The sequence below is a fragment of the Gobio gobio genome (assembly GCF_949357685.1).
Source record: "Gobio gobio genome assembly, chromosome: 14".
NCBI classification, from domain to species: domain Eukaryota; kingdom Metazoa; phylum Chordata; class Actinopteri; order Cypriniformes; family Gobionidae; genus Gobio; species Gobio gobio.
The window spans coordinates 4,179,894-4,202,270 of NC_137107.1; positions in this window are offsets into that span (position 1 = coordinate 4,179,894).

Below are 22,377 nucleotides of genomic sequence, written 5' to 3' on the forward strand. Positions count from 1 at the left end.
CAATTAGCACCCTTCAGATATATCTAAGGTCCCAGAAAAAGGGTAGCCAAGCTTCTAACTAATCATCTAAATAATGGCTTTACTTCTTTACATCAAATGCAATTTGGTTTTCGCAGTAATTATTAAACAGAATCAGCAAATTGTTTGTTTGGTGAGAAAGTCAAATGCTTACTAGATAATAGTGTGTGTTGATGCTCTTTTTTAGATCTAAAAAGGCCTTTGACACTGTTGACCTTCAGGTTCTTTTATCTAAACTAACAAGTTTAAACTTAACAGAAATAATTTATTTTAAAGTGCCCCTATTATAGTTTTTCGAATTATTCCTTTTCATGCGATGTGTAATATTGCTGTTCCCTTTCAGTCGGTCACTACGACGTACGTCGGTAATAACCGACGAATTGGGATCACTTCAGAGAGCCCCTATCAGCTTCGAGAACTTAAGAACAGGCCAATGAACAATTGGCGTGCGAGATTTGCATCTCGCGCTCCGCCCCGCGCCGCGGGTATAAACGGGAAGCGAGAGCACCGCACTGACGTCATTCACTTCGGAGCCGAACCGGCGTTTGAAGTTGCAGAGACTGCTTTCCTGTCTTTTCAGCGAAAGAGAATTCATCAGAACAGAGAAGAGGATCGTGTGCTGGTGTGACGGCGCTTTCCAGCGGGACCGCGAACTCAAGCTGCTAGAAGGAACAAACTGCTGTTATCACAGCAATCTGTTGGTATCGGTGGCCGTTCCATTCTTTGAGTGCAAACACAGGCTGCACTATCCCCTGTGTGTTGCCGCGGTTTCCCTGGGTGCTTCAGCACTCTCTTAAAAGAGCGTTTCCTCACAAAAAGAGCAACACGGGTGTGACACTGCGTCTTTTTCAAGACGTCATTCCACTCGTGCGTTTCTGGATGCGGTTGTTTCCTGTCCTGACGGCCACGATCCCTCTCGCATAAACATGTTGAGACTGTGTTCGTGGGTGATCCGTGTTCTCTCAGGGGAACGGGACCACGTTGACGCGCTGGTCATCTCGCCTTCCGCGTGAGGGTTTGAGTGTTCAGCGCGCCGTGTGCCGTCTAGCTGCCGAGTGACAGCGCGGGTTGCCACGGCAGCTCAGCGCGCGTCACTCGGCGGCTACGCATGTTGAGACTGTGTTTGTGGGTGGTCTATGCTCTCTAATGAGAGCATGGCCACGTCGGCGCGCTGTTCATCTTGCCTTTTTCATAAGGGCTTGAGTGTTCAGCGCGCCGTGTGCCGTCTCACGGCCACGCCCACTGTCTCACATGTCTGCCGGTAGCTTACAGATGGGATTGCTGGTCCTAAAAAATAAATAAATAAATAATAAAAAAAAAAAAAAAAAAAGGACCTAGCGTTTCGTTTGGGGCTCTAGCAGAGGACAGATGTCAATCGCTGCATCGGAGAGAGGGCTGTTATGTGTTGAAAATGAAGATGATGCTGAGATTCCCACTATAATAGTGGGCGCTCGTGCTGAATCCGATTCATGCTCGACAGCCATGCTTTCCCGGGTGGCTGAGGCATAGTGCAACGCATAATTCGCCTTGCCTGCCTCTTGCCTTTCCCGGATGTGCGTTGGAAGGCTTTTGCATTATGGAACTATTGGTGGCAAAATATGGAACACCAATAGGGCCATAATCTGTATAAAGTTTTCCTCTCTCTCACTACCCTCATCGGTGGGGTGGCAGTGCCACTGGCAGGCCACCTCCGCCCTGCTTAGGGCATGAGGGTAGTTCTCAGCCGAGGTTGAGCTGCGCACAGCGCTGGCCCTTGGCTAGACGATGTCCAGAAACACCATTGACCTGGATTTGGTTCGGGACTGTTCTTCCCCCGGAGGAGGGCCGGGTAAAAACCATTAGTAATTCTGTTCCGCCACTGGGGTTAAAAACAGCCAGTGGTACCCAAATATATATATATAAAAAAAAAAATAAAAAAAAAGAGAAGAACAGTTCCAATATCTCTGGGTCTCAGGAGTTCAGGAATGGCAGCGTGTGACGCTACAAGCCTCGCCGCCCTCATTCCCCTCCCCACAAGAGGGCGAGAATGGCAGTGTGTGACGCTACAAGCCTCGCCACTCTCATTCCCCTCTTCTCAGCAGTGTGTGGACGACAGTGCGCGACGCTATGCCTCGCCGCTCTTGTTCCCCGCTGAGGAAGGAGGTGAGGCAGACCGTGTGCAACGCCACAAAGCCTTGCCACGCTCAGCCCCTCCTTCATTTGGAGAGCGCGCTGGGCGGTGTACAACGCTCCCATGCCTTGTCAGCCTCTGGTGCCTCTCCAAATCGCCAGCAGGGGGTGCCGGCTGTGGGAACGCACTCAAGCGGCCTTCCCACACTCGCGCACCCCCTCAGCGGATGCAGGTCGTGTGTCAGACCCAGACCCCTACACGGACCACTCCCATGTCGTCCTGGGGTCCCTGCATTCCGCCTCGCTGCCCTGCTGCGGGTACGTCTGTGGTACCGATGACCCCGCTTGTTCGGTCTCTGGGGGCCTGGCTAGCGCTCCCTAGCCCGTCTCGCTGGGTCATCTGTACCATCAGACTCGGCTTGCGATTCAGTTCGCCCGGCGTCCGCCCAAGTTCGGGGGCGTTCACTTCACGTCTATTGGGTGGGTGGATGCCCCCGTGCTTCGGGCGGAGATCGCTGTCCTACTGGCGAAGGACGCGATAAAGCCGGTCCCTCCAGCCGATATGAAGTCCGGGTTCTACAGCCCGTACTTCATTGTACCCAAGAAAGGTGGCGGGTTACGACCGATCCTGGACCTGCGTTACCTGAACCGCTCCCTCCACAGGATGCCGTTCCGAATGTAAACCCAGAAACGCATCTTCAGATGCATCCGTCCCCAGGATTGGTTTGCAGCGATCGACCTGAAGGACGTGTACTTTCATGTCTCGATTCTCCCTCGACACAGACCGTTTCTACGCTTTGCTTTCGACGGACGGGCATACCAGTACAAAGTCCTGCCCTTCGGGCTGTCCCTGTCGCCCCGTGTCTTCACGAAAGTCGCGGAGGCGGCCATTGCTCCCATGAGAGAGCGTGGTGTTCGCATCCTCAACTATCTCAACGACTGGCTGATTCTTGCCCAGTCACGGGAGCAGTTGTGCGAACACAGGGACATGGTGCTCCGGCACCTCAGCCAGTTGGGTCTTCGGGTCAACTGGGAGAAGAGCAAACTCTGTCCCGTACAGAGGATCTCTTTTCTCGGGATGGAGATCGACTCGGTCGCCATGACTGCGCGCCTCACAGAGGAGTGCGTCCAGTCGGTGCTGAGCTGCTTGAGTACGCTCAAACGCAGTACAGCGGTTCCACTGAAACATTTTCAGAGGCTCCTGGGGCATATGGCAGAAGCAGCCGCAGTAACGCCGCTAGGGCTGCTCCATATGAGAGCGCTTCAGCACTGGCTACACGACCGAGTCCCGAGATGGGCGTGGCACAGCGGGTCCCTCCGTGTCCAAGTGACGCCGAGATGCCGCCAAACCCTCACCCCGTGGTCGGACCCTTCATTTCTACGGGCAGGAGTGCCTCTAGAACAAGTGTCCAGGCATCATGTTGTCTCCACGGATGCCTCACCCACGGGTTGGGGGGCCACGTACAACGGGCTTGCAGTATCGGGTCTGTGGACGGGGCCCCAACTGCAATGGCATATCAATTGCCTAGAGTTGCTGGCAGTTCGTCTTGCTCTCAGCCGCCTCAAAGGGTCGCTCAAAGACAAGCACGTTCTGGTCCGGACGGACAGCACGACGGCCGTTGCGTACATCAACAAACAAGGTGGTCTACGCTCCCGCCGTTTGTCCCAACTCGCCCGCCATCTCCTCCTGTGGAGTCAGAAGCATCTGAGGTCCCTTCGTGCTATCCACATTCCGGGCCTGCTCAATCGTGCGGCCGACGAGCTGTCACGGTTGCCAGTGCTTCCCGGAGAGTGGCGACTCCACCCCCAGGTGGTCCAGCTGATTTGGAGTCGCTTTGGGGCCGCACAGATCGATCTGTTTGCCGCCCACGACACGACCCACTGCCAGTTGTTTTATTCCCTGTCCGAGGGGACCCTCGGCACGGATGCACTGGCACACAGCTGGCCCCGGGCTCTGCGCAAATATGCGTTTCCCCCAGTGAGCCTTCTTGCACAGACACTGTGCAAGGTCAGGGAGGACGAGGAGCATCTCCTCTTGGTAGCTCTGTACTGGCCCAACAGGACGTGGTTCCCGGAACTAGTGCTCCTCGCGACAGCACCTCCTTGGCCCATTCCTCTGAGGCAGGACCTTCTGTCTCAGAGACGGGGCACCCTATGGCACCCGCGTCCAGACCTCTGGAAACTCCATGTCTGGTCCCTGGACGGGACGCGGAGGTTCTAGGTGACCTACCGCAAGCGGTAGTCGACACCATCGCTTCCGCCAGAGCCCCCTCTACGAGACGGCTTTATGCGTTGAAGTGGAACCTGTTCGTCGACTGGTGCTCTTCTCGCCGAGAAGACCCCCGGAAGTGTTCGATCGGATCTGTGCTATCTTTTCTTCAAGACGGGTTGGAGCGAAGGCTGTCTCCCTCCACCCTCAAGGTATATGTTGCCGCCATCGCCGCAAGCCATGACCTCATTGATGGTGAGTCCTTAGGCAAGCATGATCTGATCGTCAGGTTCCTAAGGGGAGCGAGGAGACTAAATCCTCCTCGCCCTTCTTCTATACCCTCTTGGGACTTGTCTCTGGTGCTGACCGCACTGCAGAGGGCGCCCTTCGAGCCTTTACAGTCAGTAGAGCTTAAGATCTTGTCTCTAAAGACAATACTCCTGATTGCATTGGCCTCAGTTAAGAGGGTAGGGGACCTGCAGGCATTTTCGGTCGACGAATCGTGCCTGGAATTCGGGCCGGGTGATTCTCAGGTGACCCTGAGACCCTGGCCTGATATGTGCCCAAGGTTCCCACTACTCCCTTCCGGGACCAAGTGGTGAGCCTGCAAGCGCTGCCTTCGGAGGAGGCAGACCCAGCCCTAGCTTTGCTCTGTCCCGTCCGTGCTCTCCGGACTTACGTGGACAGAACGCAAAGCTTCAGGACCTCAGAGCAGCTCTTCGTCTGTTACGGAGGACAGCAGAAGGGAAAGGCTGTCTCCAAGCAGAGGATGGCCCACTGGATAGTGGATGCCATCGTCTTGGCGTATGAATTCCAAGACGTGCCCTGCCCGCTCGGGGTTAGAGCTCACTCCACCTGGGGTGTAGCTTCTTCCTGGGCGCTGGCTCGTGGCGCCTCGCTGACAGACATTTATAGAGCTGCGGGCTGGGCGACACCCAACACGTTCGCTAGGTTTTATAGCCTGCGTGTAGAGCCGGTGGCTTCTCGTGTGCTCGCTTCCCATAGTCAGCTTCACTGAAGTGCCCGTTCTAGTGTCGGCTTGCTGCGCCATTCCCTTCCCCTGGAACGGATACGTGCGCTTATTTTCTCCAGTCGAGTTCCCCAGGATAGGCGAACCCTGTTGAGTCCTCCGCACCCCTCGGCAGTCGGATGTTGCGGAGCATCCGACGCCAGGTCTGGCACTCGTATGCATTGGTGGAACTTGTGTCAGGCTGGGTTCCGTATGTCATGACCCCTACGGCGGTCCCATACGTGTATTTCCACGGTACAGCTCCCTACGGCGAGCTCGTGTCTTTCCCTTGGCAGAGTTCTCTGCCGTCTCAGTACGGTGTCGTCCCCCGCCTGCATTAGGCCGGGGCCTCCCCTGGGACTCCGTATGTTGTGCTGCCCACGGCCAGCCCATACGTGTTCTCCACATGGTAACTCCCTCCGGGCATGATGTGGCTCCCGCAGCGTCCTTCGGGCACGCTTCCCAGCGTTATCCAATCAAGTCTGCTGAATGGGTCTTGCGGAACAGCAGTATGACTCTTCTAGCGTGAATCTTCCCGCCCGCTTCAGAACGGGGTCTGAGGGGCTCTCGCTGGGCGCTGGAAGTGGTAGTAACTGTGGCGTTTTCCATAGGGATCCCAATTCGTCGGTTATTACCGACGTACGTCGTAGTGACCGACTGAAAGGGAACGTCTCGGTTATGTATGGTAACCCTCGTTCCCTGAAGGAGGGAACGGAGACGTACGTCCCGTCGCCACAGTTCCTTCCATCACTGCTTGGCCGAGTCACTGGTTCGGCTCCTCAGTGAAAAACGTCAGTGCGGTGCTCTCGCTTCCCGTTTATACCCGCGGCGCGGGGCGGAGCGCGAGATGCAAATCTCGCACGCCAATTGTTCATTGGCCTGTTCTTAAGTTCTCGAAGCTGATAGGGGCTCTCTGAAGTGATCCCAATTCGTCGGTTATTACCGACGTACGTCTCCGTTCCCTCCTTCAGGGAACGAGGGTTACCATACGTAACCGAGACGTTTGTGAATGTAAACGTTCTGCAAAGTTGTAAAGTCGATAAATAAAGTTATTGTCTCCCAAAAGAAAGAATCGACTCTGAACCGCCTAAACGAGTCGTTTTTTGTCAGAATCTCACAGCATGACAGTTACATCACTAGAAATTATATTTGCATAATGCCCGCCAAACAACTTAGACACATGCAAACATAACACAATCTGTTGACTCTTTTTACAAACTCAGATGAAAGTTCATGAGTAGGCTTATTCCCCACAACACAACAGCTCCATGCAAGTCCATGCAAACAAAAAAGAAATATTAAAGATGATACTCAACAGTCCTTTTCTGCTTTGAGGTAGGTAGGAAGTTTAAAGTGCTGATGAAAAAAAACGATGTCCCCAAAAAGAGAAACAGTATAAATCCACTGGTTCAAAGTCCCACAAAAAACTGGTTATCCTCCAGCTGTAAAAAGTCCCCAGAGTCTAGTCCAAAAACGTACATCCCAGACCAGAGCGTGCACATATGAAACGGCTCCAAAGTCTCATACACAATATCTATATTTTGTTCATTAACATGCATTGTCCCTATGAAATAAATAAACAAATACAAATAGTTCTGGTGGATGAAGGGCCCCTGGAGAGGTAAAGCCAAAGGGCCTCTGATAGTCTTAATGCGGCCCTGAGGGTGAGTAAATGGATTTAAGGTTTTGGTTGAAATTACTTTTAAATATTCTTCAGGTGAAGTTTTACCATATGGCATTGTTGATTACTGAATACAATGCGATTACCTCCTGAGTCCTGGGGTCCGTTCTCCGTATGTCGCTAACTCAGTTAGCCGCATTTGATTGTTGACGATTTGGCATGATCTTGGATTGTTTGGTTCTTCGACTCATCCTGGACTTGCAACAGGTCCGTAATCTTAAACCTGATCATGAGCGGCTTATTTCATGTGAACAGGATTAGATTTTGCATCGTGAGGTGATACTTAAAATCTGTCCCAGCCACTGCTACTTTATTACAGGAGTTCATTACTGAACCAGGAGCAATAATAATAATTTGAAATAATAATAATAATATAAACATTTTATATTGTATATGTATATGAGAATGTATATAATATTATAATGTTGTGTATAATACTATAGACACAGCCACTTGATTGAGCAATTTATTTGTGATGGAATCATTACTTTATAATTTTATTGGAGGTTTACACACGTGCATTCATTTAAGTGATCATGGATATTATGGGATGGCTTGATGCAGCACAAGAGATGCAGATAATTTGATCTTGACCCTTAAGAAACTTTAATACTGTCACGTTACAAATTTGCTTCAAATTGATATAAAAATTAAATTACAACATTGCAATAAAAATGTAAAGGGTGTACAAATACTGTATAAAATCGTGAATATATGTTTAAAAAAAATAATCATTATCATTGATCTATTATAACTTTTACGGTCGTTTGGCTGTTTCCTTATAAAGGTCCAGAAATTCGTGGGGGTTTTTGTGTGTAATTTGTCAAGTTTTTTGACAGGTGGCTTTTTTAATTATATGATGTCATTATGTTGTCTTGACGCCAGCCAATCGCTGCATTGCTGATCGTGGTTTCGAGTATCGATGCATCTGCCCTGTTCGGGGAACACAAGAATGCGCAGTGATCTTAGATAACTTAATCCAGATATTTTGATCCAATCCGCAAATTCGGTTGAAGAACCAAATTAGCCAGACATCAGTTATCACGATTAAAAGATCTAGGATCTGTCAAATCATCTCAGATGTATTAAGTGAAGTACGAAGAACAGACCCCTGTTCTCATCATGCTTACCTCAATCCTTTATTGAACCTCACTTGATGTACATGTTGTAAAAGATGGTAATACCTCCGAACCATTATAACCCCACTCTCTAACCACCAGGGATTGTTTAGCTCCTAATGTCAGCAGCATTAAATAATAAAAAATAATCAAGTCTTCTGTAGAAATTTGCTTAGTCTTAATTACATTGCGTCCGGTTCTCATTACAAGTAGCGTTGCAGTTTAAGAGGATTTGTTTTAAACAATTTAAAATTTGAAAAAACATTTTGGAGTATTTTATTGCAGACACAATGGGGCAAACATATACAAAGTTTTTTTTCTTAACATTTACTGTATCTTCTGAAATACAATCACATATAATATGTGACCTTGGACCGCAAAACCACTCATAAGGGTCTTTTTTTAGAAATTTAGAATAATTCATAATATGAAAGATGAATAAATAATCTTTCCATTGATGTATGGTTTGTTAGGACAATATTTGGCCGAACTATTTGAAAATCTGGAATCTGAGGGTGCAAAAAAATCTAAATAATGAGAAAATCTCCTTTAAAGTTGTCCAAATGAAGTCCTTAGCAATGCATATCACTACTAATAATACATTTATGACATATTTACGGTAGGACATTTACTTCATGGAACATGATCGTAATATCCAAATGATTCTTAGCATAAAAGAAAAATGGATAATTTTGACCCATACAATGTATTGTTGGCTATTGCCACAGATATACGGCAGGACTGGTTTTGTGCTCCAGGGTCACATATTATTGTGATAAAGACTGAAACTGAGCCTTGTGTTAGGAGGAGTGAGATTTAGCGAAGGATATGGGCTTTATTTAATAGAAAAATAAAACAAACTAAAACCAACACAAAAAAATGGCGGCAGGGTGGCACACAAATGATACATTTAATGGAAACTTTATATAAAAAAGAGGAAAGAGGAAACTCTGACCAATTAGAGGATAGCTTTACTCACATGTGACTTGCATAAACATACGCTTTAAAAATGTTGCCTTGTGAAAGCGAACCGAACCAAAATAATAACTGATATAGGCTCACAAACAATTGAGCAACATCCAAACCTTTCCGATAGATGACTACAGTAGAAAGGATACTTTGATCCAGAATCCTGCTGAAGGTGAACTACTGTGAAATCAGATTCTTCACATGTAGTATCGTGTCTCATTTATTCAGCGCTAGCTAACAGATGTGTGTCGTACAGAAACAGCAGAACCTCAGCGCTGCCAAAAGAGACAATCATCTACTCACACCATCACTTTATTTGCGTTGTCATGAGAGAAAATCCTGAAAGTTGACACTTGCTGCAGTGAGCATCTGTTTTTGCCATCTGCACAGCACCAACAAAACCCAACAATGAATATTCACCCTTGACTTAAGCACAACTGTGCTTCCTTTTGCTTTAGCACACTTCACTAACCAGGGACCATCAAAAAAACACATCTAGGACAGGGGACGCATTTCATTTTTATGTCACCACTGTCAGACTCGCAGCAGCTCTGTGTAATGAATGCTCAGCCAGTTTAAAACAATTGATGAAATGAAAACAGCGGCAGATTACTTTATTCAGAGTTAAGTTTAGTTCAATGGATTTTTTTGTGTTTAACCAAAAAGAAAACGTCTGCTTAATGTTGCTCACAATTAGTTCTGATGACACGCACCGATAATGTTATATGATAATGTCGATAATGTTGATTAATGTTTTCTTGAGTGATCTGGTTATTTTATTTGGGTCATGTGAGTGCATGATTTTACAGCGTTGAGTGTTGTAGCCAATCACAGGCATTTCTGTTGAAAATAATGACCAGTCATATGTTTAATTTAGCAGGAATGAGAATCCATATCGATCAAAACTAGTTTTATAGTCTCAAAACGCTGAATGAATTTTAGAGCGAGTAATGTTTTACACAAATCTTCCCATTATCTACAAATCCTCGCATTATAACAAGCAAAGCACAGAGGCGATTTAAATAAAGATTTATTGTGAAGTTTAGTCAGAAGTTTTTGTTTTTCATGAGACTTTATGATTTTCCCCACAATTAGCCTTTATATTTAACACTTAAGTACAAATAAAGTAACAAAAATAGATATTTTAATGTTATATTAGTGAATTGATGATCTATAAAAATTCATTCAAAAAAAAGGAAAAAATGGCTGAGCCAATAAGTGTTCCTCTTCCTCCATCTACTGGTTATAGTGGTCATTTCTTTTACATTTTAAATGTTGTTAACGTCTGAATATCTGTTATTTTATGATACTCAATACACAACAGGTGAATATAAATGAATGATTCTAGCATATACAGAATTTAACCCAAGAAAGAAGTTTTAAATAGTGTTTAAAAAAAACAGGACAACCAATTTAATTCAACTCTTTTATCCAGGCGTTATTCATATTCATTATTCATAGGCGTTCTACGTTATTCCTTGAATTAGCTGACTTCGTAGAAACGCTTTCGACAGAAAGATCTCAGAGAGACTAAAAACTGTTGAAATATGACTGATAGCATCTGGATATAGTAGCTGTTGCAGAGCTACTCATGTTAACTAACTGCAGTTAGAGTCTAACCATCTATTATACAACAATAAACATTAACTATAACGCGCTTCATAAAATACCACTTCTATTAAAATTCCTGAGAGGTCAACTAATGCCATAAAATCTCAAAATATGCAGTAATTTCATAAATTTGCCAGCGAGTGTGCTTGAGATGCACTGAAATGAATGGGGTTCAATGCTGGAACTATTGGTTGCTCCATGACACGCTTTACTTCCGCATTCCTCAGTGTCGTTACTCAAATTACCCACTGTTTTAGACAAACACAAAGGTCGTGTGGTAATTTAATTGCCGTCTGAATCCAAGAATATAACACTTCAGAATTCACTGTTTATATCCTTTTTGACCCCCGCAGAGCACCATACAGTTGCACTTCGCTGTCATTTGGATGCATTTTAAAGATCTAGACTTTTATTACTGAAATGCTGGCAAGTGTTTACAAGAGCAATACATTTCATCAGTGCTCAAATAATAAAAAGAAGAAAAGCATGTGAACATTAGAAATGGGCCGTTATTACGGCAGTGATTATGTATGTTAAAATAACCGCAGCTTAATGATTACCTCAGGTAAATAAGAGTCTGTATTCACTTATTCCCGCTCATTTCCATGTGGAATAAAATGACATCCTTTATTTTGAGAAAAAATACAAGACAGAAAAGCATTTGAACTATAACGTGCATCTATATATCTTCCTATTTTTAAACTGATTTAAAATAATTAAATAATAATTAGTATATTATTTTCTTATTATTAAATGAAATATGTATTTATTCTTATTATACCAAGCATATGACATCTTATTTACAGCATAAATCATGCTATTGAGGATGTGAGCATCCGTTCCCGATCACAAAACTCACTTAATCACCATCCGAACGCACAAGTTTATCACTGAGGTGGCTGCACATTTATTTTTACTGACTTCCACGTGAGAAACAATTACCGTCCGAATGGGCTCAAGATGTACTAAAAACAGACAACAACTTTGTCAAAACAATCCCCGTTCACACTGAAAATGACTAAAAAGGCTATACGATGCATGCCAGGCCAGTAGATGGAGATGTCACTTTGTCAAGAAACACCCGTGAACACATAATATGCATGTGCATGACATCACTGCTTTCACAAATTCACGTTTTTGTTGTTTGCATGGAGACGGTAAAGGCATCGTTTTCAAAACCTTACACTTTGAATCCCGTTTTTAAAAGTTAGCATTTTCAGACAAAAAAAAATGCTGTTGTAAATGAACGGCCAGAACATTTTCCGTGTAAACGTAGCCTTATGGTGCGTTCACACTTGACGCGAATGAAGTGTTAAGCGCGAGAGTTTTACATGTTAAGTCAATGCAAAGACGCGAATAGACATTCGGCAGCGCGAATTGCGCAAGTTGAAAAATCTGAACTTTGGCGGATATTCGGTGGATATTTGCGCCGGGTTAACCAATCAGGAACTTGCTCTAGTAGTGACAACAATGAGAACAAAATCATATGTGGATACCCGGAGCCGTACGATACATCTTCATACTTTAAAGAAACAGGAATAAAAGGATCTTGCTTGGAAGAAAGTGGGCGAGGAGGTCGGACAATCTGGTAAGTTGTAAAAAACGCTCTTTACTAAATTTGAGCTCTACATAGGGTGATATCAGGGTGATTGGGACACTTTTTGCCATTGAGATGACTTGGAAAAAGAGTCCCAATCCCCCTGAATTCACCCTATTGAGACTACAAGCTAGTTAAAGCGGGCAAATTGAGCTTATTCTCCGTATTTTAAAACAATCCATGTCAGCCATTTCACAACGAGACGAGCCGGCTGGCAGAAGCCCCACCCATAACGCGAATTTGCGTCTGTTGTGAAGTGAATGCGCGAATAGCAGTTGCTTGGCCACTTTCCCATTGGGAATGGGCAACAAATTTCTATCTGGACACTTTAGATCGGTCATAGGCCCTGTGTCTTACCCGGTTGCCCGTTGACGGCAACATTGCCTTGTAACATTGCTCAAAAAGTTGCCCTGTGTATCATCACCATAAGTCTTGCCTTGTTTAAGAGTTAGGACTCACCTTCATGTCATTGATCGTTCTGAGGGACTTACCTTTTCCTTGTTTTTGTTTTTTTGGATGTTTCATAATATGTTGTGCAAAAGACATAGATATTACCTGGATTGCTTACCTGAATCCTTTTTTATGTTTTATGAGCGCTCTCTGCATTATTCTCTGTTGCCTCTCCACCTGTTAAAGTTTTTTTGGATGATTTAAGACTGTTAAATTACCTGAGATACTTGGATTGCATACTAGATACCTGTATTTCCCTTAGACTTTTGTGTATCGATGGAAAGCCTATTTGTTTCAGCTTCATTCTATGGATTAGAATACACGTTATATTTTCATCCAATCTACTGTGTTTATGAGCAATATTCCCACCACCATCTCTCCTAAATTTTAGCAAACATGCTGTATTATGGTCAATATTACAAGATAATTTTACCAATACACTGTTTAATGTTGAACTTTATATCATCTGCAGCATGTCAGAATTGTCAAACATTTATGATAAATCAGATCTTGTGGAAATAATCTGGAAAAGATTGTTGATTCCTGCTGCCGACCGTACCTGTCAGTCCACTTTCATGTGTTAACCGGCAGATCTTGACCTTTTCAATATGGCGGATGCACAGACGTATCACAGTAATGAGAATTGGCTTCTAATAAGGTCTCAAATTGATATCTATGCGTAAAGTTATGCAAATCCAACCATCTGGCTACTTGCACTGTTTCTAGTACATTAAGAAGCAAATTCAGGTTTCAGGGCAAAACCCAATACAAACACATTTTTCTAGTGTGAAACAATGATGAGTATGAAGGATCACAAAATAATAAAGCCGGATATTAAGCTGTAGTTTGTGCCTAGCTTGTTGAGTTCCTGATGTCCAGTCATCCAAATATTGGCAAAGAAAGTACACAGCTTTATTTGAGGGTCAACCAGGGCTTGAATTGTGCCGGAACAAGCACACTTCTTATTCAGCACATCTGAAATCCGATCTGGCTCCTAATTTCGATAATGTTGTAAAAAATTTCACCTCTGTTCCCATTTCCATCATGCAACATAGAATATATACACTAACCTAAAGGATTATTAGGAACACCTGTTCAATTTCTCATTAATGCAATTATCTAATCAACCAATCACATGGCAGTTGCTTCAATGCATTTAGGGGTGTGGTCCTGGTCAAGACAATCTCCTGAACTCCAAACTGAATGTCAGAATGGGTAAGAAAGGTGATTTAAGCAATTTTGAGCGTGGCATGGTTGTTGGTGCCAGAAGGGCCGGTCTGAGTATTTCACAATCTGCTCAGTTACTGGGTTTTTCACGCACAACCATTTCTAGGGTTTACAAAGAATGGTGTGAAAGGGGAAAAGCATCCAGTATGTGGCAGTCCTGTGGGCAAAAATGCCTTGTTGATGCTAGAGGTCAGAGGAGAATGGGCCGACTGATTCAAGCTGATAGAAGAGCAACTTTGACTGAAATAACCACTCGTTACAACCGAGGTCTGCAGCAAAGCATTTGTAAAGCCACAACACGCACAACCTTGAGGCGGATGGGCTACAACAGCAGAAGACCCCACCGGGTACCACTCATCTCCACTACAAATAGGAAAAAAGAGGCGACAATTTGCACAAGCTCACCAAAACTGGACAGTTGAAGACTGGAAAAATGTTGCCTGGTCTGATGAGTCTCGATTTCTGTTGAGACATTCAGATGGAAGAGTCGGAATTTGGCGTAAACAAAATGAGAACATGGATCCATCATGCCTTGTTACCACTGTGCAGGCTGGTGGTGGTGGTGTAATGGTGTGGGGGATGTTTTCTTGGCACACTTTAGGCCCCTTAGTGCCAATTGGGCATGGTTTAAATGCCACGGCCTACCTGAGCATTGTTTCTGACCATGTCCATCCCTTTATGACCACCATGTCCCCATCCTCTGATGGCTACTTCCAGCAGGATAATGCACCGTCACAAAGCTCCAATCATTTCAAATTGGTTTCTTGAACATGACAATGAGTTCACTGGACTAAAATGGCCCCCACAGTCACCAGATCTCAACCCAATAGAGCAGCTTTGTGATGTGGTGGAACGGGAGCTTCGTGCCCTGGATGTGCATCCCACAAATCTCCATCAACTGCAAGATGTTATCCTATCAATATGGGCCAACATTTCTAAAGAATGCTTTTAGCACCTTGTTGAATCAATGCCACGTAGAATTAAGGCAGTTCTGAAAGCAAAAGGGGGTCAAACAGAGTATTAGTATGGTGTTCCTAATAATCCTTTAGGTGAGTGTATGTGTATAGCTCCCGATGCTATGCTAACGTTAACATGTTTCAGGCACTGTAACAAAGTTCTGTCATGAAACTCTAGATGGCGCAGGCAGATAGGTCTTTAACACAATCTGTTTGCAATTACATCATTCTTTATAGGGCACAGCTGATTGGTTCCAGCTCTATCAGTAGCCAATGAGCTCACTGTTCAACCTTCAAATACTTGGTCAGCATTTGCTATAACAGTTACAGCACACTTTCAGAAACCCTTCACCTTCCCTAGGACCACCTGCATAGATCTGCTACAGGTATTTCATGTATGCTATATTGTACCGCAGCAGCATGTCTTATCTGAACATAGCAGCACGCCATGCATGTACTGCTCTGCAGCAGCAATAACAGCAGCAGAAGCAAAAACCAACAGCAGCAGCTGCAGCAGCAATAACCAACAGCAGCAGCAATAACAGCAGCAGCAGTAGCAACAACAACAACAATAACAGCAGCAGCAAAAACATCAGCAGCAGCAATAACAGCAGCAGCAATAACAGCAGCAGCAGCAGCAATAACAACAATAACAGCAGCAGCAAAAACAGCAGCAGCAATAACAACAACAGCAGCAGCAGCAATAACAGCAACAGCAGCAGCAGCAGCAATAACAGCAACAGCAATAACAGCAGCAGAAGCAATAACAGCAGCAGCAGCAATAACTGCAGCAGCAGAAGCAATAACAGCAGCAGCAGCAATAACAGCAGCAGAAGCAATAACAGCAGCAGAAGCAATAACAGCAGCAGCAGCAGCAATAACAGCAGCAGCAGAAGCAATAACAGCAGCAGCAGCAGCAATAACAGCAGCAACAGCAATAACAGCAGCAGCAATAGCAGCAGCAATAAGAACAGCAACAGTAGCACCAATAACAGCAGCAGCAATAACAGCAGCAGCAGCAATAACAGCAGCAGAAGCAATAACAGCAGCAGCAGCAGCAATAACAGCAGCAGCAATAACCAACAGCAGCAGCAATAACAGCAGCAGCAGCAATAACAACAATAACAGCAGCAGCAAAAACAGCAGCAGCAATAACAGCAACAGCAGCAGCAGCAACAGCAATAACAGCAGCAGCAGAAGCAATAACAGCAGCAGCAGCAATAACCAACAGCAGCAGCTGCAGCAACGGCAGCAGCAGCAATACAACAACAGCAGCAATATCAGCAGCAGCAATAACAACAATAACAGCAGCAGCAAAAACAGCAGCCGGAATGACAGCAGCAGCAGCAATCACAGCAGCAGAAGCAATAACGACAGCAGCAGCAATAACAGCAGCAGCAGCAGCAGCAATAACAGCAGAAGCAATAACAGCAGCAACAATAACAGCAGCAGAAGCAATAACAGCAGCAGTAATAACAGCAGCAGCAATAACTGCAGCGGAAGTAGCAACAATAGCAGCAGCAGCACCCAACAACATCGGCAGCAATGACAGCAGCAGAAGCAAAAACCAACAGCAGCAGCTGCAGCAGCAATAACAACAGCAGCAATAACCAACAGCAGCAGCAATAACAGCAGCAGCAGTAGCAACAACAACAACAATAACAGCAGCAGCAAAAACATCAGCAGCAGTAATAACAGCAGCAGCAATAACCAACAGCAGCAGCGATAAAAGCAGCAGCAGCAGCAATAACAGCAACAGCAATAACAGCAGCAGAAGCAATAACAGCAGCAGCAGCAATAACAGCAGCAGCAGCAGCAATAACAGCAGCAGCAGAAACAATAACAGCAGCAGCAGCAATAACAGCAGCAGCAGCAATAACAGCAGCAGCAGCAGCAATAACAGCAGCAGCAGAAACAATAACAGCAGCAGAAGCAATAACAGCAGCAGCAGAAGCAATAACAGCAGCAGCAGCAGCAATAACAGCAGCAGAAGCAATAACAGCAGCAGCAGCAATAACAGCAGCAGCAGCAATAACAGCAATAACAGCAGCAGCAGCAATAACAGCAGCAGCAATAACCAACAGCAGCAGCAATAACAGCAGCAGCAGCAATAACAACAATAACAGCAGCAGCAAAAACAGCAGCAGCAATAACAGCAAAAGCAGCAGCAGCAATAACAGCAACAGCAATAACAGCAGCAGCAGAAGCAATAACAGCAGCAGCAGCAATAACCAACAGCAGCAGCTGCAGCAACGGCAGCAGCAGCAATACAACAACAGCATCAATAACAGCAGCAGCAATAACAACAATAACAGCAGCAGCAAAAACAGCAGCAGGAATGACAGCAGCAGCAGCAATAACAGCAGCAGCAGCAATAACAACAGCAGAAGCAATAATGGCAGCAGCAGCAATAACAGCAGCAGCAGCAATAACAGCAGCAGCAGCAATAACAGCAGCAGCAATAACAGCAGCAGCAGAAGCAATAACAGCAGCAACAATAACAGCAGCAGAAGCAATAACAGCAGCAGTAATAACAGCAGCAGCAATAACTACAGCGGAAGTAGCAACAATAGCAGCAGCAGCACCCAACAACATCAGCAGCAATGACAGCAGCAGAAGTAGCAAAACAATAGCAGGTAGCAATAGCAACAGCAAAAGCTGCAATAACAAACAGCAGGAGCAATAACAGCAGCAACAACAATAGCCAACAGCAATACAGCAGCAGGAACAACAACCAACAGCAACAGCAACAGCAGCAGCAGCAGCAATAACAGCAACAAAAATACCAGCAATAACAGCAGCAGCAGCAATAACAGCAACAATAATACCAGCAATAACAGCAGCAGCAGCAATAACAGCAACAATAATACCAGCAATAACAGCAGCAGCAATAACAGCAACAATAATACCAGCAATAACAGCAGCGCAAGTGGCAACAATAGCAGGAGCAGTAGCAACAGCAAAAGCTGCAATAACAAACAGCAGCAGCAGCAATAACAGCAGCAGTAGCAACAACAATAGCCAACAGCAACAGGAGCAATAACAGCAGCAGAAGTAGCAACAATAGCAGCAGCAATAGCAACAGCAAAAGCTGCAATAACAAACAGCAACAGCAGCAGCAATAACAGCAAGCAGCAATAACAGCAGCAGCAGCAGCAACAACAATAGCCAACAGCAACAGCACTAACAGCAGCAGAAGTAGCAACAACAGCAGCAGCAACATCCAAGAGCAGCAGCAGCAATAACAGCAACAGTAATAGCAGCAATAACAGCAACAGCAAAAGCAGCAGCAACAGCAATAACAGCAGCAGATATAACAGCAGCAGCAGCAGGAATAACAGCAACAGTAATAGCAGCAATAACAGCAAAAGCAGCAGCAACAGCAATAACAGCAGCAGCAATAACAGCAGCAGCAGCAGCAGCAATAACAGCAGCAGCAATAACAGCAACAGTAATAGCAGCAATAACAGCAACAGCAAAAGCAGCAGCAACAGCAATAACAGCAGCAGCAATAACAGCAGCAGCAGCAGCAATAACAGCAGCAGCAATAACAGCAATAACAGCAGCAGCAGCAACAAAAATAGCCAACAGCAATACAGCAGCAGGAACAACAGCCAACAGCAGCAGCAGCAGAGAAAACAGCAGCAGCGGCGGCAGTAACAGCAACAGAGAAAACAGCAGCAGCAATAACAGCAGTAGCAATAACAGCAATAACAGCAGCAGCAATAACAGCAATAACAGCAACAGCAGCAGCAATAACAGCAGCAGCAGCAGCAATAACAGCAATAACAGCAGCAGCAATAACAGCAGCAGCAGCAATAACAGCAGCAGCAGCAATAACAGCAATAACAGCAAAAGCAGCAGCAATAACAGCAGCAGCAATAACAGCAGCAGCAGCAATAACAGCAATAACAGCAAAAGCAGCAGCAATAACAGCAGCAGCAATAACAGTAACAGCAGCAGCAATAACAGCAATAACAGCAATAACAGCAGCAGCAATAACAGCAGTAGCAGCAATAACAGCAATAACAGCAATAACAGCAGCAGCAATAACAGCAGCAGCAGCAATAACAGCAACAGCAATAACAGCAGCAGCAGCAATAACAGCAGCAGCAATAACAGCAATAACAGCAGCAGCAATAACAGCAGTAGCAATAACAGCAATAACAGCAGCAGCAATAACAGCAGCAGCACCAATAACAGCAGTAGCAATAACAGCAATAACAGCAGCAGCAGCAATAACAGCAGCAGCAATAACAGCAGCAGCAATAACAGCAGTAGCAATAACAGCAATAACAGCAGCAGCAGCAATAACAGTAATAAAATAGTGTTCTTTGATATTATAATATGTTGAATTTCAAAGGTTTTAAAGTATGTAAAAAAAATAGACCCTTAGGGGAAGATGGGCCCTCAGAATTAGCACAGAAGGTCCTGAGTGGCATGTTGCCACTAGTGTTGTTCTTCTTTTTAATATAATACTTATTGTAATTCATGGAGTAATTATTCAGTAATTGGATTAATTATATGTACATTTCAAACATCTTCCGTATTCATTAAAACCTATAAATATGTAAAGAGTCATTTAATATATATATATATATCCCCTTGGCTGATGCATCATTTCCCCGCTTTATTTTGATTGTACAGTAAAGTAATTCTCTCTGACGGGGGACATGTTTTATATCCCAGCACTGCATCCTCTTAAACATCATGCACAGATTAAATAAATCACATGTCAGATTTACTGGCAAACCTTTAATAGTTGCTGAAAGGACACACACTTCCTCTTATAATCTGACATCATAGATGAGACCGCTTTAGAAATCACTGAACAACTTTGGCATTTCATTGTAGTTATCTCTTTTTTGTGCACGAGCAACTTAGCTCCCATAAATTGTGCCCATTTCCGATTAGATACATACATCTACTGGCTTATAAGCTCAGATCAGAGCCGTTTGCTCATGAATGCCATTACTTTGATGGCAGATCAGACGCTTTCACACGCATAGATGCATAAACTGTCACATGATGTTTAAGGAAATCTTTGCAGAGTTTTGAATCTAAAACTGTCAACATGAAATCAAAACTGTTTTCAGAGAGGTCAAATACACGTTTCTGGTCACCGAAGGGGCAGTGCACGAGACACAAGCGAGAGAAAGCAGAACAAACAACGAAACCGAGAAGGGGAACGGAGGAGGAACAGACACGTGCTTATGAAAACAGGGCTGGCACAATCCTGCCAAGCCAAAAGAAACCTTACATGTGTTACTTGTGTATTAATGTTTACTTGAGATGTTTTAACCCTCTGGTGCTCTTGGTTTAGGGGTTGCATTGGTTGTCTTCTCGGTCATAAGTGACCGGACACCTACAAATTAAACTTCCTCCACCCCAGTAAAACCAATGCAATTTATTTTTCTTCAATAATATTTTTTCTTTTTAATTTAGTATTTTGAGATGATTTGATGTTTTGTTTTTTTTATTTATGCAATAATTATGGTCTATTTTTGCCATTGAAAATTATACCAAAAAATTGTAATGTTTATTTTATTTTTATTATTTTTATTATTATTATTGCAGTATTTCAGGTTAAAATATAGACTAGGCCTTTTGAAGGCAGATTAGCCCCTCTTTTGGAATTATTTAAGAAATCATGCAACCATGTGTGTAACCACTAAAGGTCTCTATGGAGAGGCTTGAGAATTCCCTAGTTCTGTTTTGAACACATTTAATATTTTTTTTATTATTATTTTTTTTTTTATTGATTTGAATATATATTTTTAAAAATCTCAAAAACTAATGTTAGAAAATCTTATCTTAGAAATATAGATTTTTTTCTATGAATTTGTGTTTTTGCAGATTTCCCATTTATTTCCTATGGTGTCATTTTTGACTGAAGAGCACAAGTGGGAGTATTTTTTTTACGACCACTTGTCATGCTCGAATCAGGCCCTAAATGTTTGTCCTTTTTTGGGTGCTCGAGCCCCTGCCCTTTTTCAAAATGAATCAAAAGTGCCCCTCTCAGACAAATATCAATGATAATATAGTGGTCAATAAAACTAAATAAATGTGATTATTATAACATGACAATGTATACAATAGTAACGAACGGCTCAAAAGACAGACAATTTCTGTTGAGGCGTTGCCATAACGCGTTGCTATGGGTTGCGTGCGTTTTAATTGACAGCTGATTTTCCACTGCTCGGAAACGGCTCTCAAGCCAAACATGGTCCTTTCAGAGAGTGTGTGGCCTTACGGGAAAAAAGTAAACCAATATTTTTTTTTTCATCCATAATCAGAGCTAATGTGTTGATTTAATTACAAATCTATATATTATATATTTTAAAGTATTACACAATTCATTGATGCCCGTTTGTCATGTATATACACCAACCAATCGTTGGGCGATGTGAAGCGGTAATTTTCTGTTCTTATTCATAAATCGGTTGAAAATTACATGGACAGACGAACTAACGTTTGTGGAACGATTTCCTGCGGTTTTTCCTCATTAAATTGCATCACTGACAAAATGGATTTTAACTGACAATAAACAAATCTGCACAAAACCATGCAGCATTAATGGTAAGTGTTAAATTCACTTGTATTTATGTATATTGATACACCGTTTACTATTTCATGAAACTTTCAAAGTTAACAAAACCCAAGTGCTACAGGCCTATTATGTGAAGGCGAAATGGTTCTGTGAAAGGACTTTATTATATTACCATTTTCGGATATTATGCAGCATTATGAAAGAAGTCTCTTATGTTCATCAAGCCTGCATTTATTTGATAAAAACAGCAATATTGTGAAATATTATTAAAATAATGGTTTTCTATTTTAAAATAATTAAAAATATAATTTATTCCTGTGATCACAGCTGGATTTTCAGCACCATTACTCCACTCTTCAGTGTCACATGATCATTCAGAAATCATTCTAATATGAGGATGAGAGAAGCATCGAACATCAAGGAAAACAGCTAGTGTGTGAGTTCTGTTTACATTTTCCTCATTTGATCTGTAGTTCAGCTGTTCTTTAGAACGCTGTCTGTTTGCTGTAGTTGGCTGTTTGTTGTAGTCTGGTTTGTTATTGTTTGACCTCGTGCGAACTAACGCGTTTCACTGGGCGTGGCCATAAGCCAGCGTGCTATATAGAGCGTTCATTGTTTACTTTGAGTCAGAGAGAAGCATCGAACATCAGGGAAAACAGCTAGTGTGTGAGTTCTGTTTACATTTTCCTCATTTGATCTGTAGTTCAGCTGTTCTTTAGAACGCTGTCTGTTTCCTGTAGTTGGCTGTTTGTTGTAGTCTGGTTTGTTATTGTTTGACCTCGTGCGAACTAACGCGTTTCACTGGGAGTAGCCAGCTGTATTCAATAACGACATTTAATGCGAGTATAAATTGAGTAGTACTCCGCGGCAGCG